Source organism: Chlorocebus sabaeus, chromosome 28, assembly GCF_047675955.1.
Source record: "Chlorocebus sabaeus isolate Y175 chromosome 28, mChlSab1.0.hap1, whole genome shotgun sequence".
In the NCBI taxonomy this organism is placed as follows: domain Eukaryota; kingdom Metazoa; phylum Chordata; class Mammalia; order Primates; family Cercopithecidae; genus Chlorocebus; species Chlorocebus sabaeus.
Genome location: NC_132931.1, coordinates 1224374 through 1248944, shown reverse-complemented (window position 1 = coordinate 1248944; position 24571 = coordinate 1224374). Strand labels below are relative to the sequence as shown.

The 24571-nt window shown below is 42.3% G+C and overlaps 1 protein-coding gene across 1 annotated transcript in view; it reads right to left on the bottom strand.

The window, feature by feature from the left end:
- The window catches only part of TPST1 (tyrosylprotein sulfotransferase 1), a 140727-nt gene extending 116660 nt beyond the window's left edge, over positions 1-24067 (bottom strand). The window contains exon 1 of the mRNA XM_008018263.3: positions 23859-24067. The gene's annotated coding sequence lies outside the window, so the exon portion shown is untranslated. The remainder of the gene's footprint in view (positions 1-23858) is intronic.
- Positions 24068-24571: the final 504 nt, after the last annotated feature.

Here is a 24571-nt window from a genome sequence, read left to right as displayed (position 1 = left end):
CTCTTAGAACAAAACAAAGGTGTAAATCTTCATGGCCTTGGGTTAAGTAGTGGTTTCCTAGACACAACACCAAAAGTACAACCACCACGACCAAAAATGGACAAACTGGACTCCATCAAAATTTAAAAATTTTGTGCTTCAAAGGACACCACCAAGAAAGTCAAAGACAAACCAAAAAATGGGAGAAAATATCTGCCAATTATATGCCTGATAAGGGATTTGTGTCCAGAACACATAAAGAACTATTACAATTCAACAATAAAAAGATAACAATTTAAAATGGGCAAAGAATCAGAATACGTATTTCCCCAAAGAATATATGCAAATGGTCAATAAGCACAGGAAAAGATGCTCCACATCATCAGTCTAGGAAAACACAAATCAAAATCACAATGAGATACCACGTGATACCCACTAGATGACAACGTGGGCAGCAACAAATGTTGATAAAATGTGGTTAAATTAGAACCCTCATACACTGCTGAAGGAATTATAAAACGGTGCAACCACTTTAGAAAACACACTGACAGTTTTCCTCAAAAGGCTAAACACAGAGTTACTGCTGAGGTGGGAGAACCACTTGAGCCCAGGAGTGTGAGACAAGCATGGGCAACACAGTACGAGACCTCATCTCTACAAAAAATAACTTAAAAATTAACCAGGCATGGTGGTGTGTGCCTGTGGTCCCAGCTACTCAGGAGGCTGAGGTGGGAGGATTACTTGAGCCCAGGAGGTGCAGGCTACAGTGAGCCATAATCACACCATATCTCCAGCCTGGGGAACAGAGTGAGTCCCTGTCTCAAAAAAAAAAAAAAAATTAATAAGAAACAAAATAAATAAAAAAAAGAGTTACCATGTGATCAAGAAATTCTACCCAAGAGTACTGAAACACATCTCCACATAAGAATTTGTACACCTATGTTTACAGCATTGTTAGTCATAGCCAAAAAGTAGAAACGACCAAAATGTCCATGAACTGATAAACGGATAAACAAAATGTGTTATATCCACAAAATACAGTATTATTCAGCCACAAAAAAAGAACAAATACACGCTACAACATGGATAAACCTTGCATCCACTTCTATCACTTAAAGCTGTTAAGTGAGGGCCAGGTGCGGTGGCTCACGCCTGTAATTCCAGCACTTTGGGAGGCCAAGACAGGCAGATCACGAGGTGAGAAGATCGAGACCATCCTGGCTAACACAGTGAAACCCCGTCTCTACTAAAAATACAAAAAAAAAAAATTAGCCGGGCGAGGTGGCGGGCGCCAGTAGTCCCAGGTACACGGGAGGCTGAGGCAGGAGAATGGCGTGAACCCGGGAGGCGGAGCTTGCAGTGAGCCAAGATTGCGCCACTGCACTCCAGCCTGGGCGACAGAGCGAGACTCCATCTCAAAAAAAAAAAAAAAAAAAAAAAGATGTTAAATGATAGCAGTCACTCATGAAAGACTACTTACTATATGATCCTATTTACATGAAATGTCCAGAATAGGCAAATCTGTAGACAGTAAAATTAATAGTTGCCTGGAGCTGGAGGGTGGGGGAAGATGAGGAGTGACTAGGTTTTTTGTTTGTTTGTTTGAGACAGAGTGTCGCACTGTCACCCAGGCTGGAGTGCAGTGGTGCAATCTTGGCTCACTGCAACTTCCGCCTCCCAGATTCAAGCAATTGTCCTGTTTCAGCCTCCCGAGCAGCTGGGACTACAGATGTGTGCCACCATGCCCAGCTAATTTTTGTATTTTTTAGTAGAGATGGGGTTTCACAATGTTGGCCAGGATGGTCTCGATCTCTTGACCTCGTGATCCGCCCACCTTGGCCTCCCAAGGAGTGACTAGTAATGAGCATGGGTATTCTTTTTGAAGTGATAAAATATTCTAAACCTGGACAGTACGGAATTTTATGGTATGTGGATTTTATCTCAATAATACTGTTTTAAAAAACCACTAAACACTTACTAGAATGGCTAAAATATACTGACCCATGCTGATGAGGATAAAAAGCAACTGGAACTGCCACATTTTGCTACTGGGAATGCCCAATGATAGATATATCTACTGTGAAAAAGAGTTTCGCAGACTCCAATAAATGTAAATATATCCTTACTATACAACAATGGCATTCCTGAGAATTTATCCTAGTAAATGAAATCCTGTTCACCCAAAACCTGTACATAAATGTTTATAGCAGCTCTAGTCATAATCACCAAAATCTAGAAATTACCCCATGAGTTAATTTGGACAAAGTGTGACATTTTCACTGCTGGAATAGTACTCAGCAATAAAAAGGAACAAACTCTTGATATGTGCAACAACTTGGACGAATCTCAAAGGCATTATGCTTGTGAAAGAAGCCAGTCTCAGCCAGGCGCGGTGGCTCACGCCTGTAATCCCAGCACTTTGGGAGGCCGAGGCAGGCAGATCACGAGGTCAGGAGATCAAGACCATCCTGGCTAACACGGTGAAACCCCGTCTCTACTAAAAATACAAAAAAATCAGCCAGGCATGGTGGCGGGCGCCTGCAGTCCCAGCTACTTGGGAGGCTGATGCAGGAGAAAGGCATGAACCCGGGAAGCAGAGTTTACAGTGAGCTGAGATTATGCCACTGTACTCCAGCCTGGGCGACAGAGCAAGACTCTGTCTCAAAAAAAAAAAAAAAGAAGCCAGTCTCAAAATTATTCCTTTCATAAAACGTCCTCAAAAAGACAAAACTATAGATCAGTGGATGCCAGGGAACTGTGTGACTCTAAAGGGATATAACTGAGATGATAGAACTATTCTGTATTGTGACTGCTACATGTAGTCATGTAGTCACTATATGTATCAAAAGTCACAGAACTGTGCACAAAAAATTCTATTTTATTATGTAGTAATTTCAAAAATGTTTTTTTTTTAATCAGAAGAGATTTGAGGGGAAACATGGGGGAAGGAGGAAGACAAATGGCAGGAGAGGACCAAAAACAGGAGTTTGTGATCCTCATTCTTCCAATTAATGTTTCTGATTGAACAGATAATAGATTCAATGGTGACAGAAATATATGAAGCAAACAACTTACAGAGAAATGATCCTAGAAAAACAGTCTTGTATTTTCCATCTTATGAACACTTAAATAAAAATTCATTTAAAATCTGAACAAAGCAAACCAAACTCATTCAGTGAATGAAATAGAAGTGTTCTTACGGATCCAATAAGCTTATGAATCCAATATGGTTGATTTCATTTCAACCATTTATACCGACAGTTATACAGGAATGATTCTTCTAGTATACTCCATTTATTTAGGGGGTTACATATATGATACATGAGGAAAAATAAATATTTTGTACTATTTTAAATTACACTTAACTTGCCAATTTCTGATACATGTCAGAATGCAACAGGTAATAAATGATTCAACTTCTTTCAAATATTGCCTTAGTTGAGTCCCTGAAAGAGCGCAAGAAAATAAAATTTCCTTAGCAACAATTCAATTGTAGGAAAACAAGATAACTACTTTTAAAAGTAGAGATACAAAATATTCACCAATCAAAAGTTAACATGAAAGGCTTCTACATTACTAAAGCAGCAATCAATAGTTTCTGATACCCTCTAACGACTTCCCATTAAAATACCCCCAGTATTGAAAACTAATTTTGAAAAACAAAAAAAGAAACCTGAAATTCCCAGCAAAATACATACAAAAACTAAACCTGGAAATATACTTGTAATGCATTTCCTTGTCCAAAAATATACTTATAGATCATTTTAATGACTGCATAATACCCTACTGAAAGGATTTACCCGCATTTATTTGGCTGATTCTCTATTATTATTTGCATGTTTTAAAATTTTCATTACTGTGATATATTACTATGATAACTATTCTTATATTTACAAACATCTTTACACACATGATTGTTTTCTTAAACTAAATTTTAGAGGAGGAATTGTTAGGTAAAGGAGGGTGAAGTGTGCTTGATTATAAAGGATTTAATAAACATTTGGTTCATCTCTTTCTCATACCCAACATACAAATCTGACCAAAAAAAAAAAAAAAAAATTCTGTTGGCTCTACTTTCAAGAATCAGACTACTTCTCAACACATCCACTACCACTACTAGCATCTTGCGCCAAGATTACTGACAGGTATCCTTACTTCTACTGCTGCCCACTAGAGTCTATTCTCAACTCAGCAGCCAGAGGGGTTCTTTTTTTAATAAAACAAAAGGACTGGGGAAGCTGAGGTGGGAAGATTGCTGATATCCAGGAGGTTGACACTGCAGTGAGCCATGATTGCACCACTGCCCTCCAGTCTGAGCAATAGAGCCAAACCCCAACTCTAAACACTAACTTAATTAATTAATTAATTAAAAAGATTGTTCCATTCCTCTGCTCAAAGCCTGATATTTGTTTTCCAAATGGTCACTTAAAGTCTTATTTTGGGCTGGGCGCAGTGGCTCACGCCTGTAATCCCAGCACTTTGGGAGGCTGAGGCGGGTGGATCACAAGGTCAGGAGTTCAAGACCAGCCAGGCCAAGATGGTGAAACCCCATCTCCACTAAAAATACAAAAAATTAGCCAGGCATAGTGGTGGGTTCCTGTAATCCCAGCTACTCGGGAGGCTGAGGCAGATAACTGCTTGAACCCAGGAGGCAGAGGTTGCAGGAGCTGAGATTGCACCATTGTACTCCAGCCTGGGCGACAGAATGAGACCCCATCTAAAAAAAAAAGGGCTTATTTTAAGGCATTCAACAGCAAACTATGTTAAATTTCTCTGCCTCTTTTTCCACTCCTCCTGTCAGGAGATCCCTACAGGCATCCAAAAAGTAGCACTAATTGATGATAATAACTTATCATCCCAAAACAGTAGTTTATTGTTCAAAGTAAAGCAATTGAGAAGGCACCCCTCACCTTCAGAGGTTTCATAAGGACTCAAATGAAAGCAACTCCCTCTTTACTAAGGGATAATTTAGGGCAAAGAACACCTTGCCATATACTCAAGCATACTTGTTAGTTGTCAACTGACACAAATTTGAGTGATTTTCTTCAAGTTTTAATTTCTGCTGTATTTTAAACATTAAAAGGCATTAGCTAAATGTATGTTAATTAATAGTGGGAGAGTATGTTCCATAGTCCTTCAAGATATCTGAATACAAGTAAATGATCAAAGGCCTTGTGAGGGATACTAAAAAGGGAAAAGAAAGGGATTTTGGCTTCTCCAAAAACATTCTCATTATTTTTCACTAAGCTTGTGAAGCCTAATTTTCTCTTTTTGGAGGTTTCTTAACTTCCAGAATCAGTCCTAAGAGGGGTCTTTAGATCATGTACATATAATGCTCTCATTTTATAGATGTACAAACTGAGGCCCAAGTAGCACATTCTATTCATGACTTCTCTAAATCTTACCTATTCTTCAAAGGTCACTATTCATTGTACCATATTTATTTTACTCCAAAAGATGTTGCATGCCTGAAGCCCAGAGACTTTGGCTATGTCCCGTCCTCTACCAGAGCATACTTAGCAGAGCACCAGCTCACAGTGTATACTGAGCCTACAAAAAACAGGTACCTAACCTAACTGGGAAGTACCTTTTTCTAGATAAGAGACACTATAGTGTTTGAGGCTCCACTCACACCTTCATACTAATTCTTCTCAAATTCTAAAACAGGTAGTCCTTTGATTTAAGAAATACAGTAAAAGCTAGCCTGACCATTATCCTTATATACTGAAACACTGTGTGCATGTGTGTTTACATGCATGTGTGCATGTACATGCATGCACACACACACACACACACAGCCTTGATACGTTACTTTTATTTCTATTTATTTATCTATTTATTGAGACTGAGTCTCTTTCTGTCACCCAGGCTGGAGTGCAATGGCACAATCTTGGCTCACTGCAAACTCTGCTTTCTGGGTTCAAGTGATTCTCCTGCCTCAGCCTCCCCAGTAGCTGGGATTACAGGCATGTGCCACTGCACCCAGTTGATTTTTGTATTTTTAGTAGAGATGAGGTTTCACCACGTTGCCCAGGCTTGCCTTGAACTCCTGATCTCAGGTAATCCACCCGCCTCAGCCTCCCAAAGCACTGGGATTACAGGCATGAGCCACTGTGCCCGGCCCTCTTTCCATTACTTTTAAACTCCACTTTGCTGTATTTTCAGACAAGCAGATCAACATTTTCTCAACTAGAACATTTACAGAGCTAAGGCTGATCTAAAAAGAATACCAGAATGGGCCAGGTGCGGTGGCTCACGCCTGTAATCCCAGCACTTTGGAAGGCCGAGGCGGGGACGGATCACCTGAGGTCAGGAGTTCGAGATCAGCCTGGCCAACATGGTGAAACCCCGTCTCTACTAAAAATACAAAATTAGCCAGGCATGGGGGCACATGCCTGTAATCCCAGCTACTCAGGAAGCTGAGGCTTGAGAATTGCTTGAACCCAGGAGGTGGAGGTTGTGGTGAGCCAAGATCACACCACTGCACCCCAGCCTGGGCAACAAGAGTGAAACTCCATCTCAAAAAAAAAAAAAAAAAGAATACCAGAACGTTCAGGCTTAGTTTTATCGCCAGGGGAAAGAAAAAGCACTGAAACACTGCTATATACATATCTGAGGAATCACTATTAATAGAACTGCTCTTTCCCAGCAGGCCAAATGAAATAGACTCCCAGAAATAATGCCTTAGAGAAGAGAGTGCTGACATTACATTTCTCTACTTACATATTTGCAAATTTTATAAAGTAAGATTGCTAACCAAAAACAGGATCAGTCAACAAAAGTAGAGATACAGAGGTCAGTAGCCAGCAAGGCCAGTGCACACACATAGGCCAGGTACACACACTCGAGAGCACGTTCACCACTCCCTGCTGTTATAATCAGGAACATGGCCATATTCTAGGTCCAAAGAGATGCTGGGAACATATTCTAGCAAAAGATAAATTACAGGAATGTAACAACACCCCTAAAAACTGTCTTTCCTTTGTTAATCACTAGTTCCTTGCCTCTCATGCCCATTCATGATGCCAACCAACGTGGCAAACAGCAACAGCCAATACCACTGTGCCTGCTGACTAAAGTCCAGTCTGTATCTGGTTTCTCCATTTACTTCTAGCCTGTTAGCAAAAGGAAAAATAATTTTATCGCACGCTTGAACTTGCCAATGAATAAATGCACAGAGACAGATTTTGAATGACAGCTTTGCCATGCAGTAGAAACTTCAAATCTGACCTAAATGAAACCATTGTTGCAAGATCCATTCTTAAGTCAGCTCATGGTCAAAGCACTAACATGGGAACACCTTTTCCTAGCTGCACATTAGGGGCTGGCACTAGACCCACTAACGAGTAGCAAATGGCAAGAAGAATATGGTACACACAGCTGACAATCTTTGAAAGTCAGCTGACACTCACTTCTTAAAGGAGCAGTAAACTTCAAAAAAACCATACCAAGAACTGGACCTAATGCCTAGAACACAAATGGAGATAGGAGCACAGGTTAAACTAAAGCATAATATCTGTGAAGGTTCAAGTTAAATGAAATGACGTCTCGGTTTTACTTCAGAAATATCTGAGAGCAAACGTGTGGAGGGTATATATGAAATTAGACTGCTATGAGCTTATTGTTGAAGTTGGGTGATGGGTACTTGAGGGCTCATATAGCTGTCTGTATTTTGGATATGTTTGAAATTTTTCATAATAAAAAGTTAAAATGAAACAAAACAAAATAAAAAATTTAAGTTACCAAGTTCCAAACTTCTCAGACCTATAAATCAGAAAGTCATTGTTGGCTAAACTATTTCTCTTCTAGATTCATCAAGCTCATGTTTTTAATCCGTTTAGAGCACCCACCATGAGGAACAAAGAAAGCAAATTTGTTCAAATTTTATACTCTTATTTGGTAACTCAAGTATTTGCCATTTTTCTATCAACCTTGTAACTTTTTTTTTTTTTTTTTTTTTTTTTGAGACAGGGTCTCACTCTGTCACCCAGGCTAGAGTGCAATGGCACATAGCTCACTGCAGCCTCCAACTCCTGGGCTCAAGTGATCCTCCCATCTCAGCCTCCTAAGTAGCTAGGACTACAAGGGCATGCAACCATGCCTGGTTAATTTTTTGTTTGTTTCTTTCTTTCTTTTTTGTAGAGACAGAGCCTCCTTACGATGCCCAGGCTGGTCTCGAACCTCTGGTCTCAAGTGATCCTCCTACCTCAGCATCTCAAAGTGCTGGAATTACAAACATGAACCACCACACCCAGCCCCACATAACCTTTAGAATGAAAAGTAACTGAATAGAAAAAGTAGAAGAGAAGATGGCACTGAATTAATGTAAAAGAAGCCTGGTGTATTAGAGTCAGAAGACCTGGGCTCTAGTCTGGAATCAGTTTTTTCTGAGTCACATGGCACTAGATAAATCACTGAGCATCAGTTCTCTCATCCATAAAATAGAGATAATGATAATCAAACCCTTCTTCACAAGTAATTAGAGTAGAAATTATGAAAGGAAGAAGACAGACTGGGGACAAAATGCAAAAGAAACAGGGACACCTGCAAGTTCTCTCTTACAGCGCTGCTGGGGCAATCACGTGGAAACATGTGAAGGGGCTTTTAAAGAACAGGGGCCCAGGACACCCTTCCTTCACTGTCTCCTGCTCATCCTCCACCTTTGCCTTCACCTCCCAGCACTCCTCCCATGCAGCCTGACCCCCTGAGAACCATTCCCCATTGACATCAGGCCCCTCCACACTCGGCCTCTGCTCATGGTGCCACCTCCAGGACCATGCCGCTTTCTCTCTTTTACACATATCTCCTCAGTCAACCTGTCCCTGACTGCCTTTTTCCATCTTTTCCGCACAAAAATCAATTGTTCCCTCTTCTGTAACCTCAAAGTGCTTGGTTAAAAACACATCAGTTTGCACACACACCACTGTATTGTGTGGTTAGTTTACCTCACCAGACTACTTAAGTTCCTTTAAAGCAAAAATTAAAACCCATTCATCATTTAATAGGCAGCAGGTACATGAACAGATAAAATACAAAGCAAGGAATTTTTTTTTTTTTTTTTTTTTTGAGACTTGCTCTGTCACCTAGGCTGGAGTGCAGTGGCAGGATCTCGGCTCGCTGCAAGTTCCGCCTCTTGGTTTCACACCATTCTCCTGCTTCAGCCTCCCAAGTAGCTGGGACTATAGGCGCCCACCACCACACCTGGCTAATTTTTTGTATTTTTAGTAGAAATAGGGTTTCACCGAGTTAGCCAGGATGATCTCGATCTCCTGACCTCGTGATTAGCCCGCCTCAGCCTCCCAAAGTGCTGGATTTACAGGCATGAGCCACCACACCCGGCCTAAGCAACGAATTTATAGACGAACCGGTAACTAGTGAAACCTTTCTTAAATCTCCTTAAAATACCTACAAAGTCATCTGAAATAAAGCAAACAGTCAACAAATAAACATCAAAAATGAAACAAGGAACTATGAATAAACAGAAAGAAAGTAATCTGGGAGCGAAGAAAAAAACTTTGCAATTTCAATCACTGCCTCAACAAGATATTCTGCAATCAACAAAATGATTACAAAATTCATAGCAGAGAGGAAAAACAGTTTTCCCAAGTCTTTGGAAAGAAAGAGTCCTACAGATATTAACTGTTAGAACACTAACAGTAACCAATGACACAAAATAGAAAAGCCCAGATTTTAAAAAGTCAACTCTGTATTCAAACTTATGTTTCAAAAGCAACATCACAAAGCGGTGACCAAAGATTAATTTACAGCACTGCATTCCCTCACTCACACTCCTACACTTACCCTGCTTCACCTGCAGCCAGCTCCCACTCACACTGTAATGACTCAAATCGATTTGCAAGCAAGACTTCTATCCCTATCTCAGACTTGATCATTTAAAGGCTGAGGGACAACTCTATCTGGATGTTCACCGGCATGTCACATTCAACAAACACTGAATGGAACCCACCTTCCCTAGTAAATCTCTTCTACTCTTCCCTTTTCTCCATTGGTCAATGAACCACTTTCTCTCTGATTCTCAAGCTCAAAACCAGGGAACTTTTATGTAGTTTCTCCCCTAACCTCTCCATCAGTAACTGGTAAAGTCCTGTCAATTCTTCCTCTTTCATCTCCCTTTACTTGATTTCCCTCCATTTTTTCCCTGCTGATAATTAGGAAAAAAAAAAAAAAAAATCAGTTTAATCCTCACCCTCTTCCTTTCTCATATGAACTCTATAGCTTCCTAAATGGTCTGAGTTCTGACTTCCTTCAATTAGTTCAATCACTAACTTGTCTCAGGAATTACCTTTCTTTTTTTTTTTTAAGATGGAGTCTCACTCTATTGCCCAGGTTGCAGTACAGTGGCACAATCTCGGCTCACTACAACATCCACCTCCCAGGTTCAAACAATTCTCCTGCCTCAGCCTCTCAAGTAGCTGGGATTACAGGCATGTGTCACCACGGCCGGCTAATTTTTGTATTTTTTAGTAGTGACAGGGCTTCACCACGTTGGCCAGTCTGGTCTCAAATTCCCAACCTCAGGTGATCCACCCGCCTCGGCCTCCCAAAACATAGGGATTACAGGTGTGAGCCACCGCTCCCAGCCAGGAACCATCTTTCAAAAATGCAAATATACTTATGATGTTCCCTTACTTAAAACTCTTCCACAACTTTCTACTTTTTCCAAAAAAAATTAAAAATCCTCATCATAATGTTAGTACAAGGCCCTTCCTGACCCAGCCCTTGTCTGCTCCCCAGCCTGTTTCACCACCCACCACCCCCACACTCCCCACACACTCACTCAGTGCCACCGTCATCCAACTGAAGCATCCCTTCCTTGTTTGAGCCTCCACATGCACTGCAGCTTTTGCATGTCTCTCTGCCTGATGACTCTCACTCATCCTTCAACATTCCACTTTAATGCCATCTCTCCTGCACAGCTTTCCTGACAGCTCTCTACCACATACGACACAGGTGTACTTCCTAGTGCCCTCGTACTTACCCTATCATATCATGTCTCACACTACATGGTTACTTTGTTTTTCCAGTAGACTGTGAGCTCCCTCAAACTAGAGACTTCTGAATGAATTAATGGATTTTAGATTGCCAATAAGGTAATTATGGCTGTAATTAGATTTTATAAGTGTAATTAGTTGTGAGTTCTTGGGACGTATTGACTATATCTTATCTTTTTCAGTTTCTCCATAGTATATAACAACATACTACAAGCATATTGAGCACTCAATAAATGTGCATTGACTGATCCTGCTAAAACTTTCTCAATAAAATCCCAGATAGCTAATGCTTTCCTAGGATTAGAACATTAGTTTTTCCTTCTGGTTCCAGTGTTATAATATGGTTTGACTACATTTAAAAAGAACTAAAAATACAAAGTTCACCTGTTTTTTCCCTTTGACCCTTGCTCTTCTAATCCACTCTCTTTATTGATCAGCTATTTCATCTGCCTCTATCATCACTTCACACTCTCGTTGATGAATGAATCAAAATCTTTTTTGCAATCCCTTACACTTGCTGCAACAAATCATAAGGTTAAAGGAACATTTCAGTTCTAGAATTTTACACATAAGGAAACTGAGGCCCAAAAGGGATAAATAACTTCCTTAATATATTGCAACATGGCAAATTATTCGCCAAGCTGGAACCCAGGTCTGACTGTATACGATGGTACGTCCTAGTCATTATTAGGCTTGGCATGAACAAACAGCCAGGTATGCAACAATTATGGTGCAAATGAAGTAAAGTTAAGACCATGTGCTATTATTTATAAGGTTTTTATTAGCATATAGATTTTAAAAATATACCCAGCTTTTTAACTGTATTTTCTCCAGAATTATCCTATCATGACCATCTCAGATCTAATTAGAATGACAGAAGAAAACTGTAAATCCATGTAGCCATTATGCTTTACTTACAAAAATGAGCAGGATGCATATTTGCACACTTTCTGAAAGTCTCTGAAGATTTCATCCAGGAGAGACTAAGAATGGAGAGCTAGATTTGGTCTCAAGAAGTAACAGATATATAAGAGGCTAGAAACTAGCCTGGCAAATAGCTCTACCTTTCCTGTACATTTTACCAGTTTAGTTTTGCTTTAGCCTAGTCACTCTCCTATGAAACAAGGTTTCCCACGTTTGTCGCGGGAAATTATGCCTCTAACCCAAAATTAGTTGGAGCTGGAATTTTGTGATGTTCTCTATGAAAAGCTGGGCATCAAATCTTTGATCAGAAACCACTATTATGGCCAGGAGCAGTGGCTCATGCCTATAATCCCAGCACTCTGGGAGGCTGAAGCAGGTGGATCACTTGAGGTCAGGACTTCGAGACCAGCCTGGCCAACATGGTGAAACCCTGTCTCTACTAAAAATATAAAAAAAAAAAAATTAGCCAGGCATGGTGGCACACGCCTGAAGTCCCAGCTACTCAAGAGGCTGAGGCAGAGGCTGCTGTGACCTGAGGTTGTGCTACTGCACTCCAGCCTAGGCGACAGAGCCAGACTCTGTCTCAAAAAAAAAAAAAAAAAAAAAAAAGAAACCACCATAACAACAATTTTGGGTTATTTTTGAGACGGAGTCTCACTCTGTCGCCCAGGCTAGAGTGCAGTGGCACGATCTCTGCTCACTGCAAGCTCCGCATCCTGGGTTCATGCCATTCTCCTGCCTCAGCCTCCCGAATAGCTGGAACTACAGGTGCCTGCCACCATGCCTGGCTAATTTTTTTGTATTTTAAGTAGAGATGGGGTTTCACCTGTGTTAGCCAGGATCATCTCAATCTCCTGACCTCGTGGTCCACCTGCCTCAGCCTCCCACAGTGCTGGGATTACAGGCGTAAGCCACTGTGCCCAGCCCTATAGTAACAATTTCTGGCTGGGTGCAGTGGTTCACACCTGTAATCCCAACACTCTGGGAGGCCGAGGCGGGTAGATCACGAGGTCAGGAGATCAACACCATCCTGGCTAACACAGTGAAACCCTGTCTCCACTAAAAATACAAAAAATTAGCCGGGCCTGGTGGCGAGCACCTGTAGTCCCAGCTACTCAGGAGGCTGAGGCAGGAGAATGGCATTAACCCAGGAGGCAGAGCTTGCGGTGAGCCGAGATCGCGCCATTGCACTCCAGCCTGGGCGACAGAGCGAGATTCCAACTCAAAAAAAGAAAAAAAAATTTCTATGGGCAAAAATGAATTTTCATTGTCTTCTTATACCTTTCCAATAATTATAAAAACATATCAGTACTGTTATTTAACTTTTACAGGGTAGAAAATCTTACACATTTCAATTAAATGTTACATACATTAAATGAGCATATAAATGAGTATGATTTATGATCTGCCTTCAAAGAACTAGCAACTTAGCAAGGAGAGAAGACAAGAAACTAACCATATATGCCATGATAAAATAATAAAAAGATCATACAAAAGGCATGAACAAAGACATATGCGCATTTCAAGGAAGGATCACATCCATGGGCTCAGAAGAGGCTACATGAAGAAAATGACATCAGAATGAATCCTAAGGGGGACCAGGCGCAGTGGCTCACCCCTATAATCCCAACACTTTGGGAGGCCAAGGCGGGCAGATCACTTGAGGTCAGGAGTTTGAGACCAGCCTGACCCACATGGTGACACCTTGTCTCTAGTAAAATACAAAAATTATCTGGGCATGGTGGCGGGTGCCTGTAATTCCAGCTACTCAGGAAGCTGAGGCAGGAGAATCACTTGAACCTGGGAAGCGGAGGTTGCAGTGAGCCAAGATCGCACCACTGCACTCCAGCCTGGGCGACAGAGCAAGACTCTGTCTCAAAAAAAAAAGAAAAGAAAAAGAGCAAACAAGACCAAAACCATCAGAAGGAAGAAAATAATAAAGACTACTGTGAAATAAACAAAACAGAAAATAGAATAGAGAAAATCAACAAAACCAAAAACTGGCTCTTTGAAAAGATCAGAAAAATTAACAATCTTTTAGCTAGACTGACCAAGAACAAAAGAGAGAAGACTCAAATTATGAAAATCAGTAATGAAAAGGAGACATAACTACCAACCCTACAAAAATAAAAGTGATCATAAACAATTGTAATCCAACAAATTAACCTAGATAAAATGGACAAATTTCTAAAAGATACAAACTACTAATAGTAACTCAAGAAAATATTAATCTATAACGACTAAAGCAAGTGAAAGAATAATTTAAAATTTTCCACAAAGAAAAACCAGGACAAGATGGCTTCACTGGTAAATTCTATCAAACGTTAAAAAAAAAAGAAAAAATTGATACTAATTCTTTTTAAAAATATGTATTAGGAGGCCGGGCGTGGTGGCTCACACCTGTAATCCCAGCACTTTGGGAGGCCAAGGCGGGTGGATCATGAGGTCAGGAGATTGAGACCATCCTGGTTAACATGGTGAAACTCCGTCTCTACTAAAAACACAAAAGTTTAGCTGGGCGTGGTGGCAAGCACCTGTAGTCCCAGCTACTTGGGAGGCTGAGGCAGAAGAATCACGTGAACCCAGGAGGCGGAGCTTGCAATGAACTGAGATCGCGCCACCACACTCCAGCCTGGGCAACAGAGCAATACTCCATCTCAAAAAAAAAAAAAAAAAAAAAAATATATATATATATATATATATTAGGGTCAAGTATGGTGGCGCACGCCTGTAATCCCAGCACTTTGGGAGGGTAGGCTGAGGTGAGCAGATCACGAGGTCAAGAGACAGAGACCATCCTGGCCAACATTGTGAAACCCCGTCTCTACTAAAAACACAAAAATTAGTTGGGCGTGGTGGCACATGCCTGTAGTTCCATCTACTTGGGAGGCTGAGGCGGGAGAATGGCTTGAACCCGGGAGGCGGAGGTTGCAGTGAGCTGAGATTGTGCCACTGCACTCCAACCTGGTGACAGAGTGAGATTCCATCTCAAAAAATATATATATATTTAATATAATATAGATTAATATATTAAATATATATTTAAAACATATATTAATATGTATTTATATATTTAATGCACATATCTTATAAATTGTTTATTATAATATATAATATACATACAAAAAATCTATAAAATATATATTTAAAAAGCCAACAAAAATATACATATAAATATATAATACATATTTTAAAACATGTTAAATGTACATTATGTATTTATATCTTTTTTTTGTCGGTGGTTTTTTTTTTTTTTTTTTTTAGGCAGGGTCTCACACTGTCACCCAGGCTGGAGTACAGTGGCAGGATCTCGCCTCCCCTCCCAGGTTCAAGAGATCCTCCTGCCTCAGCCTCCCAAGTAGCTGGTACTACAGGTGTATGCTGCCACACCATGCTAATTTTCATGCTTTTTTGTAGAGACGGGCTTTCATCATGTTACCCAGGCTGGTCATGAACTCCTGGGCTCAAGCAATCTGCCTGCCTTGGCCTCTCAAAGTGCTGGAATTACAGGCATGAGCCACTGCACGGGCAACACCAATTCTTAACGATACTTCCGAACTCATTATATACGGCCAATTTTAATTGGATTTTGAAACCAAAAATATTACAAAAATAAATTGCAGCTCGCTATTTATAAATAAATATAATTTATATTTATACTTATACTTAAAAATTACAAAAAAATTTGTAAATATGGGGTAATAGTAAATATTACTCTAAAAATGAGATAAAGGACAATATTATATATGATTGTTTTTATGATGTGTTCAAAATAGATATTTCTATTCTATATAATATAAACCTATAAAGACATAAAATAGATTAGTGGTTGCCTAGGGATGGAGAGGATGAAGAGTAGGAGAGGATAACGGCTAAGGAGTGCGTGGTATGGTTTTTTCGTGGGTAGTGAAAATGTTCTAAAATTGATTGTGGTAATGATGTACAACCATATAAATATACTAAAAGTAAATGAATTTTATACTTTAAATGGTTTAACATGTGGCATGTGAATTATATCTCAATAAAGCTGTTACAAAACAAAACGCAGGCTGGGAGCTACATGCTCCTTCTAAGGTGACTGTCTACTAAAACATAAAGTTTAAATATGATCTATGACTTCTAACATAATATCCAAAATGTCCAAGATACAATCAAAAGTCATTCATCATAGCAAGAACCAGGAAAACCACAATTTGAATATTTGAATGAGAAAAGACAGTTAACAGATGCCAACAACAGGATGAATCAGATGTTGGAATGATCTGACAGAGATTTTAAAGTAGCCATTATTCTTTAACAAGCCATTACATACACTCTTTAAACAAATGACAAAATAGAAAATCTCACCAAAGAAGTAGAATAGACAAAAAAGAACCCAATAAAAATTACAGCACTGAAAAACAACCAAAATAATAACTCGGTGGGTTAGCTCAACAGCAGAATGAATATAACACAGGTAAGAACCAATAAACTTGAAATACGAATTACCCAATCTAAACAACAGACAAAAAAAGACTGGAAAAAAATTAAAAGAAAACAGTGTCTCACGTCCTGTGAGACAGTAACAAAAGATCTAACATTCAGTCACAGAATGAAAGGAGACAGAGAGTGGTACTGAAAAATTATTCTATGAAGTGACTGAAAACTTCTCAAATGTAATAAAAAGATGAATCTGCAGCTCAAGAAAATAAGAGAACTCCAAACAGGAAAACCCAAAGAAATTCGTGCAGACACATCATAATGTAACTTCTGAAAACTAAAGACAAAGAAAAAACCTCTAAAGCAGTCGGGGAGAGAGGATGTTACCTATAAGAAAATGAATTCTAATGACAGGGTTTCTCATCCGAAAAAAGTTTCTCAACATTTCTCAAATGTTAAAAGCAAAGAACTGTCAACCACAAATCCTATAAAAAGAAACAGCTGACAAAATCTTAAGAAAAAACAAAGAACAAAAGAACACAAAAGATTCCATGGTTTATATCTAAGCCCTGAGAAATCAGAAAATAGAAAATACGCTGAGGACGGGCGCAGTGGCTCATGCCTCAGCACTTTGGGAGGCCTAGGTGGGGGAATCACTTAAGGTCAGGCATTGGAGACCAGCCTGGCCAACATGGTGAAACCCCGTCCCTACTAAAAATACAAATATTAGCTGGGCATGGTGGCGGGAGCCTGTAATGCCAGCTACTTGGGAGGCTGAGGCAGGAGAATCTCTTGAACCTGGGAAATGGAGGTTGCAGTGAGCTGAGATTGTATCACTGCACTCCAGCCTGGGCCACAGAGCAAGACTCAATCTCAAAGAAAAGGGGAGGGGAGGGGAGGGGAGGGGAGGGACGAGACGAGACAAGACACTGATATCAGTAGATGAGCAATCACAGGTGTTTCCTGTAACAGTGCTTAAATACATGGGAATTATTTATTTCTTCCTACCTATCACCAATCCCAGTGAGATTCATTTAGGTATAGGGCTTGCTTAAGGCATATTCCTTACTTCCTTAATTTTCTTAGTTAAAAAGAAATTGTTATGCCACGGTTCAAGATCTTCTATCAAATTGACAGTTTTTGTTCTAGTTAAACATTTAAAAAGCTCATGAGCCTAAAATCAGAGCTATTTGTTTTAAAAAGATACAAGATCAATATACCTTAATCATATGAAATAAACTCTATTTTAAATAGTATCTTCTAAAGACAAAGCCTGAATGAACCTCTGTATAACTGTCACAGCTTAACCACCTTAAAAGCCAAGACATTACAGAGCAAATAATACTTATCTTAATCCACTCCAATTTATAAAAATCGTTTTGGGGTTTTTTTGTTTGTTTCTTTTTGAGACAGAGTCTTGCTCTGTCGCCAGGCTGGAGTACAGTGGCGCAATCTCGGCTCACTGCGACCTCCGCCTCCTGGGTTCAAGGGATTCTCCTGCCTCAGCCTCCCAAGTAGCTGGGACTACAGGCACCCACCACCATGCCCAGCTAACTATTGTATTTTTAGTAGAGACCAGGTTTCACTATGTTGACCAGGATGGTCTCCATCTCTTGACCTCGTGATCCCCCCGCCTTGGCCTCCCAAAGTGCTAAGATTACAGGCGTGAGCTACTGCGCCTGGCAAGATTGCATGTTTTTAAAACAGGAATGACTACGCATATTTGACCAGTGACCTGTTAAGCAGCAAAGAAACAACTGGTCAGTTTGCAAAATCATGAGTTCAAGCTCTGTTTTATATCACTTATCAACTGATTTATTCAACCAACTTTTATCAGGTTTCTAAAATATATCAAGTACTGTGCAAGGCAGTGATGAAAAGACAAATAAGGCATGGTTTCAGACTTCAAGGAATTAGTTATAAAAATGGACCCAGCAGAAATAAAATGTGATAAGTCCTTTAACAGGTAAATGTACACAAGAAACTATGTCAACGAAGGCGGTATTTATCCTGTTGTGTGTGTGAGAGAGAGAGAGAGAAAGAAAGGCAGACAGAGAAACAGGGTCTCTGTCACTCAGGCTGGAGAGCAATGGCATGATCATAGCTCACTGCAGCCTCAAACTCCTGGGCTCAAGCAATCCTCCTGCCTCAGCCTTCTACATGGCTGGGACTACAGGCATGTGCCATCACACCTGGCTAATTTTTTCATATTTTGTAGAGATGGGGATCTTGCTATGTTGCCCAGGCTGGTCTGAAACTCCTGGTCACAAGCAATCCTCCCACCTCAATCTCCCCAAACTCTGGGATTACAGGTGTGAGCCACCACACTCAGCTATCCTGATATTTAAAGGATGAGTTACTACTATTGTTCTTCAGGGTTCTATCACTCCCTCTTTGGGCTCTCAGCCCAGTTCTCAGTCCTAGCTACCTATCTCATGGGAAGCATCTTTAAAGTAACAAGGTCTGGCCCTGCACCAGACCAAATGATACAGAATCCCTGTGGATGCCTCGATCCCCCATCCTCATTCTTTAAAAGCTCCCCAGGTGGTTTTTAAGTAGTGCCTATGTTGAAAATCACTGAACCAAGCAATCTCACCTACTTCTGATGACTTCACTTTCAATTCTAGTACAGACCCTCCATATACATCTCCATCTTCAGGGTCAACTGTTCTCTCAGGCTATTTCCTGGGCATCAAGATGTTATCATTGGTTTTCTCCTTTTCCCTGAAAATTTGTTTCTTTTCCTGCATTTCCTACCTGGATGAACAGAACCACCATTGCCCAGATACACAAGCCTGAACTCAGTAAGTCATCCTTGACCCTTCCTTCTCCCTCTCTCTCACCTATACACCTAACAAGTTCTCCTTACTCCACAAATTCACTCCCAAATCTAACCTCTTGGCCTCACTGGCCTCATCATCTTTCACCTACATTCCTATAATGACTGCCTTAATTGGTCTTTGTACACCTAGTCTTGCCCCTCTCTAACCTGTTTTCTACAATGCTACCACAGATCAGAGTAATTTTTCTGAAAATACACCTGGGGCCAGGCGCAGTGACTCACACCCATAATCCCAACACTTTGCGAAGTCAAGGCAGAGGGTTACCTGAAGCCAGGAGTTCAAGACCAGCCTGGGAAACATAGCAAACGCCCATCTCTAGAAAAATAAATAAATATAATCAAAATATACCTGGTCACAATACTCATTCATGTTACCTGCCAGAGTAGGGGATGCAGACATGAATCAAAACCCATCCTGATTTCAAAGCCCTACCATTAGAGTAGAGAAAGACATATAAACAAGTAAATGACAGTAGAGATGAAGAGAGATGGATTGCAGGCAGATGTGGGAAGGCTTTACTGCAGAGGTAACCAGAAGCCTGTATAATCTACAGGTGCCTAAGTGGGAAAAGGCATTCTATGGAGAAAGAGAAACATAAAGCCATTTAGGCCTGTTCAGCTAATGGAGGTGATTTTATATGGCTGAGGCAAAAGGTAACACATGCAGCAAGACACAAAGCCTGAGATGGGAACAAGCCAGACTTTGTAAGATCTGCCCAGGATGAAATCCTTCAAAGGTTCCTCGCTGTCATTAAGATTATGTGTTAGGACACACAAGGTCATTCATGAGCAGCTCCTATATACCTTCCCAGCCTCATCGCTCATCGTGCCCATTCTCCAGCCTTTCCAAATTACCAGTTCTTTCCAAAAACACCAGGTTATCGCACGTTTTTGTGTGTGTGTGTGTGTGTGTGTGTGTGTGTGTGTGTGTGTTTTTGGTTTTTTTGGTTTTTTTTGAGATGGAGTCTCACTCTTGCCCAGGCTGGAGTCAGCTCTCTGTAACCTCTGCCTCCCAGGTTCAAGCCATTCTCCTGTTTCAGCCTCCTGAGTAGCTGGGATTACAGGCACCCGCCACCACGCCTAGGTAATTTTTGTATTTTTAGTAGAGATGGGGTTTCACCATGTTGCCCAGGTCTTGATGGTCTTGATCCATCTGCCTCAGCCTCCCAAAATGGTGGGATTACAGGCGTGAGCCACCACACCCAGCCTATGACACACTTTTCTATATGTTACCCTCTCTTCCAAAATGCCCATCTCCCCTTACCTTTCCTTGTCTAGATTCAGCTCTTCTGAAAACTTAGCTTAATGAGCGCTATGTGCCTGGCAATTTGCTAGAAACTGGAGATACGATGAGATATGACGCAACCCTTTTCCTTAAAGAGTTCACTCTCAAGTCAGGGAGAAAAATAAGAAAACAGAACATTATAAATAGTAAAAATGGGTTGGGCACAGTGGCTCACCCCTGTAATCCCAGAACTTTGGGAGGCTGAGGCGGGTGGATTGCTTGAGGTCAGGAGTTTGAGACCAGTCTGTCCAACATGGTGACATCCCGTCTCTACTAAAAATACAAAAATTAGCTGGGTGTGGTGGCGGGCGCCTGTAATCCCAGCTACTCGGAAGGCTGAGGTACAAGAATTGCTCAAACCCAGGAGGCAGAGGTTGCAGTGAACTGAGATGGCACCACTGCACTCCAGCCAGGGCACCAGACCAAGACTGTGTCTCAAAAAAAAAAAAAAAAAAAAAAAAAGTAAAAATGGCATGAGTGGTAAAAATGGAGATGGAAGTATGTACAGAGCGCTGTGGGAACACAAAGAAAAGTCACCTAACCCAAACTGAGGAGAAAGGGTAGTCAGAAAAAGGCCTAGATGCCTGTCGACAGAAACATGTCCTCACTCCAGGGTGATGCTCCCAGAACACCCTGTAGTCATCTTTGTCAAAGTCTTGATTGTACTATAGTGAATGGTCTGTTTCTTTACCACTTTTTTCTCTGGATCACGAAGGATCCAGGAAGGAGATGCGCCCATGCTGCAGAAGGCCTGGAAGGACTGGCTCAACATACTAAGGGTTTGGGAGCTGATGAGAATTTTTAAAGAAAACAAGCAGCATGATCAGATTGACGTCTCAGAAATGGAACCAATTCCAGCAGCAATGTGGAGGATGAAGTAGAACTACAGGACCCAGAGGTTCAGAAAAAGCATAACCAAGGTCTGAACCAGTCTTCTGGCAATGAAGAGAGAGGAAAAAAAAGATCTTATGAAGAGAGGGAAAAAAAAGATCTGAGGTAGCAACAATAGAATCTATGCTAGACTTAATGTGAGGAGAAAAGAAGATGATTTTAAGGTTTCTAGAGTAAAGATCTTAAAATACGAATGTTTGTATATGTGCTTGAAGGGGGCTATGGGTGGAAAGAAAGGGAAGGAAAAGGTAACCACATTTGAAGTAATCAAGCATCCACATACAGCTATGCAGAAGGCAGATGAAAATTAGAACCTGAGGTTCCAGAGAAATGGGGACCAAATAGACGTCTTCAAAAACCATAAATATACAGGTGCTATTTGAAGCCATGAAAGGACATGTAATCACACAAGGAAATTAGAGAAAAGAACAAAAATGAAACCCTAAGGAATGCCACGTTAATCTGAGAAGAATAAAAAAAGAAAAGGGAAGCATCAAGAAAAGCTTTGTTTTGGTCTGAATGATGGAAACCTGAGGATGTATACCGTCCAACAGAAAAAATAATAAGATGGGAAGAGATTAGCTTTAGAAAGGAAGACCCCTCTTCCTCTGAGATCAAAGGAAAGGATATTAGAAATCAGGTACAGACAGGCACAGACAAAAATGACAGCTCCTTAAGAGTTCAGGGCCGATGCCCACCAATTTCTTCTGTGGAGTTAAGTGGCAAAATAAGCAATGAAGCAAAGGCAAGAGTAGGACAAAGACTCAGAGAAGAACGGTGAAGATCTATAAACAGCCATTTAGATTTTAGGACATAAGAGGAATCTAGAAAGTAAGTCAAAGGATCTCCAGGATCCAGAAGTGCAGAAACAGCACCCAGCAGCTTAGTTACATGATTTTCGCCAGCCTGCCCTGGGAGCCCAGGAGCAGAAAAAGCTGATTGTCCAGGCTTGAGACCATCAGGGCAAAGGTGGCAAGAATAGTACAGGGCCAATGACAATGCTTTTATCATTTTAAAAAGTCAAACGTATTTTACTCTTTTTTAAAAATCGACTTGCTACTTCCTCCGAGAACGAGTGCTTGGAGAGGCGGAAGGAGAGGGGTGGATAATTCCTCTTTCACTCTTACAGGACTTGTCAGAAGTTTCATTCTCAAGCATATTTGGTCTGTACAGCAGCTGATTCCAGGAAATCCAAATCCTGATTCCTTCTGGTTCTTAAAGGATGAAAATTCATTGAAGCTCCCTGGACTATCCAGCTAATAGATAACCACGTGAAACATTGCTTAAATACTATGCCATTTTAGCTGGGAGGTAGGGGCTCTTTCTTTCCTAAAAAGAAAGGTTCCCTAAACACTGTAGATGGGGATGGAGACGGGATGGGAAGTAATTATACTGCAAAGCTCGCTGACTAGCAGCCTAAGAATGCTTTACAAAGGCAATTAACATAACAATACATGGCACAGATAGTAGAATTGTTTCTTCTTAATGAATGCAGTAAGTAAGTGACCATTTAATCGCTTTACTGGAGTTCACCAATTTCTCCTGCCATCTCCCATACCATTCTTCAAGCAGAGTCAAATCCCTGTGGACAATGGACTTCTTGCTACCATCATCTGGAAAGTACAAAAGGCCTGGAAGGAGGAAGAGGCTAACATGCGTGACCACCCAGCATATGCCAGGCCTACTGTGTGCTAGACTCTGGGCAAAAGAGTTTACATGTTATGGGGTGCAGCTCATGTAAGGACGAATGAAGATATTACACTATGGACCTGAGCCGGGCGCAGTGGCTCACGCCTGTAATCCCAAAACTTTGGAGGGCGAGGCAGAAGGATCGCTTGAGGCCTGGAGTTCGAGGCCAGCCTAGGCAACATAGCGAGACTCTCTCTTAAAAAAACAAAAAACAAAAAACGACGGATCCGGCATTCCAGAGAGTGGGAAAGTGTCTGGAGGTTTAAGTGTAAGGGAAGGAAAAAGAGATCGCGATGGTGGGTGGTCAAAGTGAGGAGAAGAGGCGAGTTGGGAAAGGAAGGTACTTAGGAGCAAAAGGGCAAGACCCAGGGACACCTGGAGCGGGGCAGGGGACTGCCATGCAGACAGGACAACGTACAAAGGGTAGGATGATGGGGCGATGAGCTCGAGAAGCGCAGCCGGGGTAGAGGTGAGGGCAAATATCCGATCCCGGCGAGACGAGGGTCTCATCCCTGGGGACTGCGGGGCTAGGACGTGGTCCCAGGGCTGCGAGAAGGGAGAGAAGGGGCAGAGGGGAGAAGCCCCCGCGGCTGGGGAGAAGCCGAGCCCGGGAAACGCCGGCGATGGGGGAAGGGGCGTGGGAGCAGGGGCCGGACGGGCCAGACCCGGGGCTCCGCGCTCGGGGGCGGGGTTGGACAACCGGGAGGGAGCGGGCAGGAGGCGACAAGGGGCCAACGGATGCCAGCACGGGGCTCGGGGCCGGGAGTGAGGAGACGAGAGGCGAGCGGAGCCGCAGCGAGCGCCGCGTCCCCCTTACCTGGGATGAGTGAGGAGCCGCCGCGTCGCCTGGACGGCATCCTGGCCTCAGCCACTAGTCCCACCGCCTTCGGTGGGGGGCCACTCGGGAGCCCGCCCTCACCGCCAGGCGCCAGCAGCTGCCAGCCCGGACCGGCCCCGCAGAAGAGCGCCGTTCCGACCCGCACCCGAGGCCGCCTCAGCAGCGACTCCCGCGGTCGCCGCCTCAGCGCGGACCTCCAGGGTCCGGGGCGGTGGCGGGATCACACAACTGCTGCGATTGGCTGAGCGGGCGATGTGTCGGCTGCTCTGATTCGTGGGTTCCGGCCGGCTGCCCACTGAGGTAGGTGGAGCTGGGGATGGAGCTGGGTCCGGCCGGCGCCGAGGGGCGGGGGTCTGACGTCGCAGCCGGCCCGCGCCCCCACAGCCCTGCCCGTGCGCGCTCCCGAGGGGGCTTCCCGGCAGCCGCCGGCCTGGCGGGGTGGTTGCCCTAGCAACGGCGCGCGTGGCTTGGCTGCAGGGGAGCCGCGGGCAGGTGGCAGTCTCACCGCCCCCACCCCACACGTGGGTAGCCCAGAGGCCTTCATCAGTGAAACCCTAGGACAGGACAATAAAATGAGTTTTTCCTGATAGTTCCCCTCCTCTGCTTCAGAGCCCACCGTTGCCAGCTGCTGGCAGAGGAGCTGTCATCTCCTGGGGGAGATAACGCGCAAATGCAGATAACGAACGCAAACA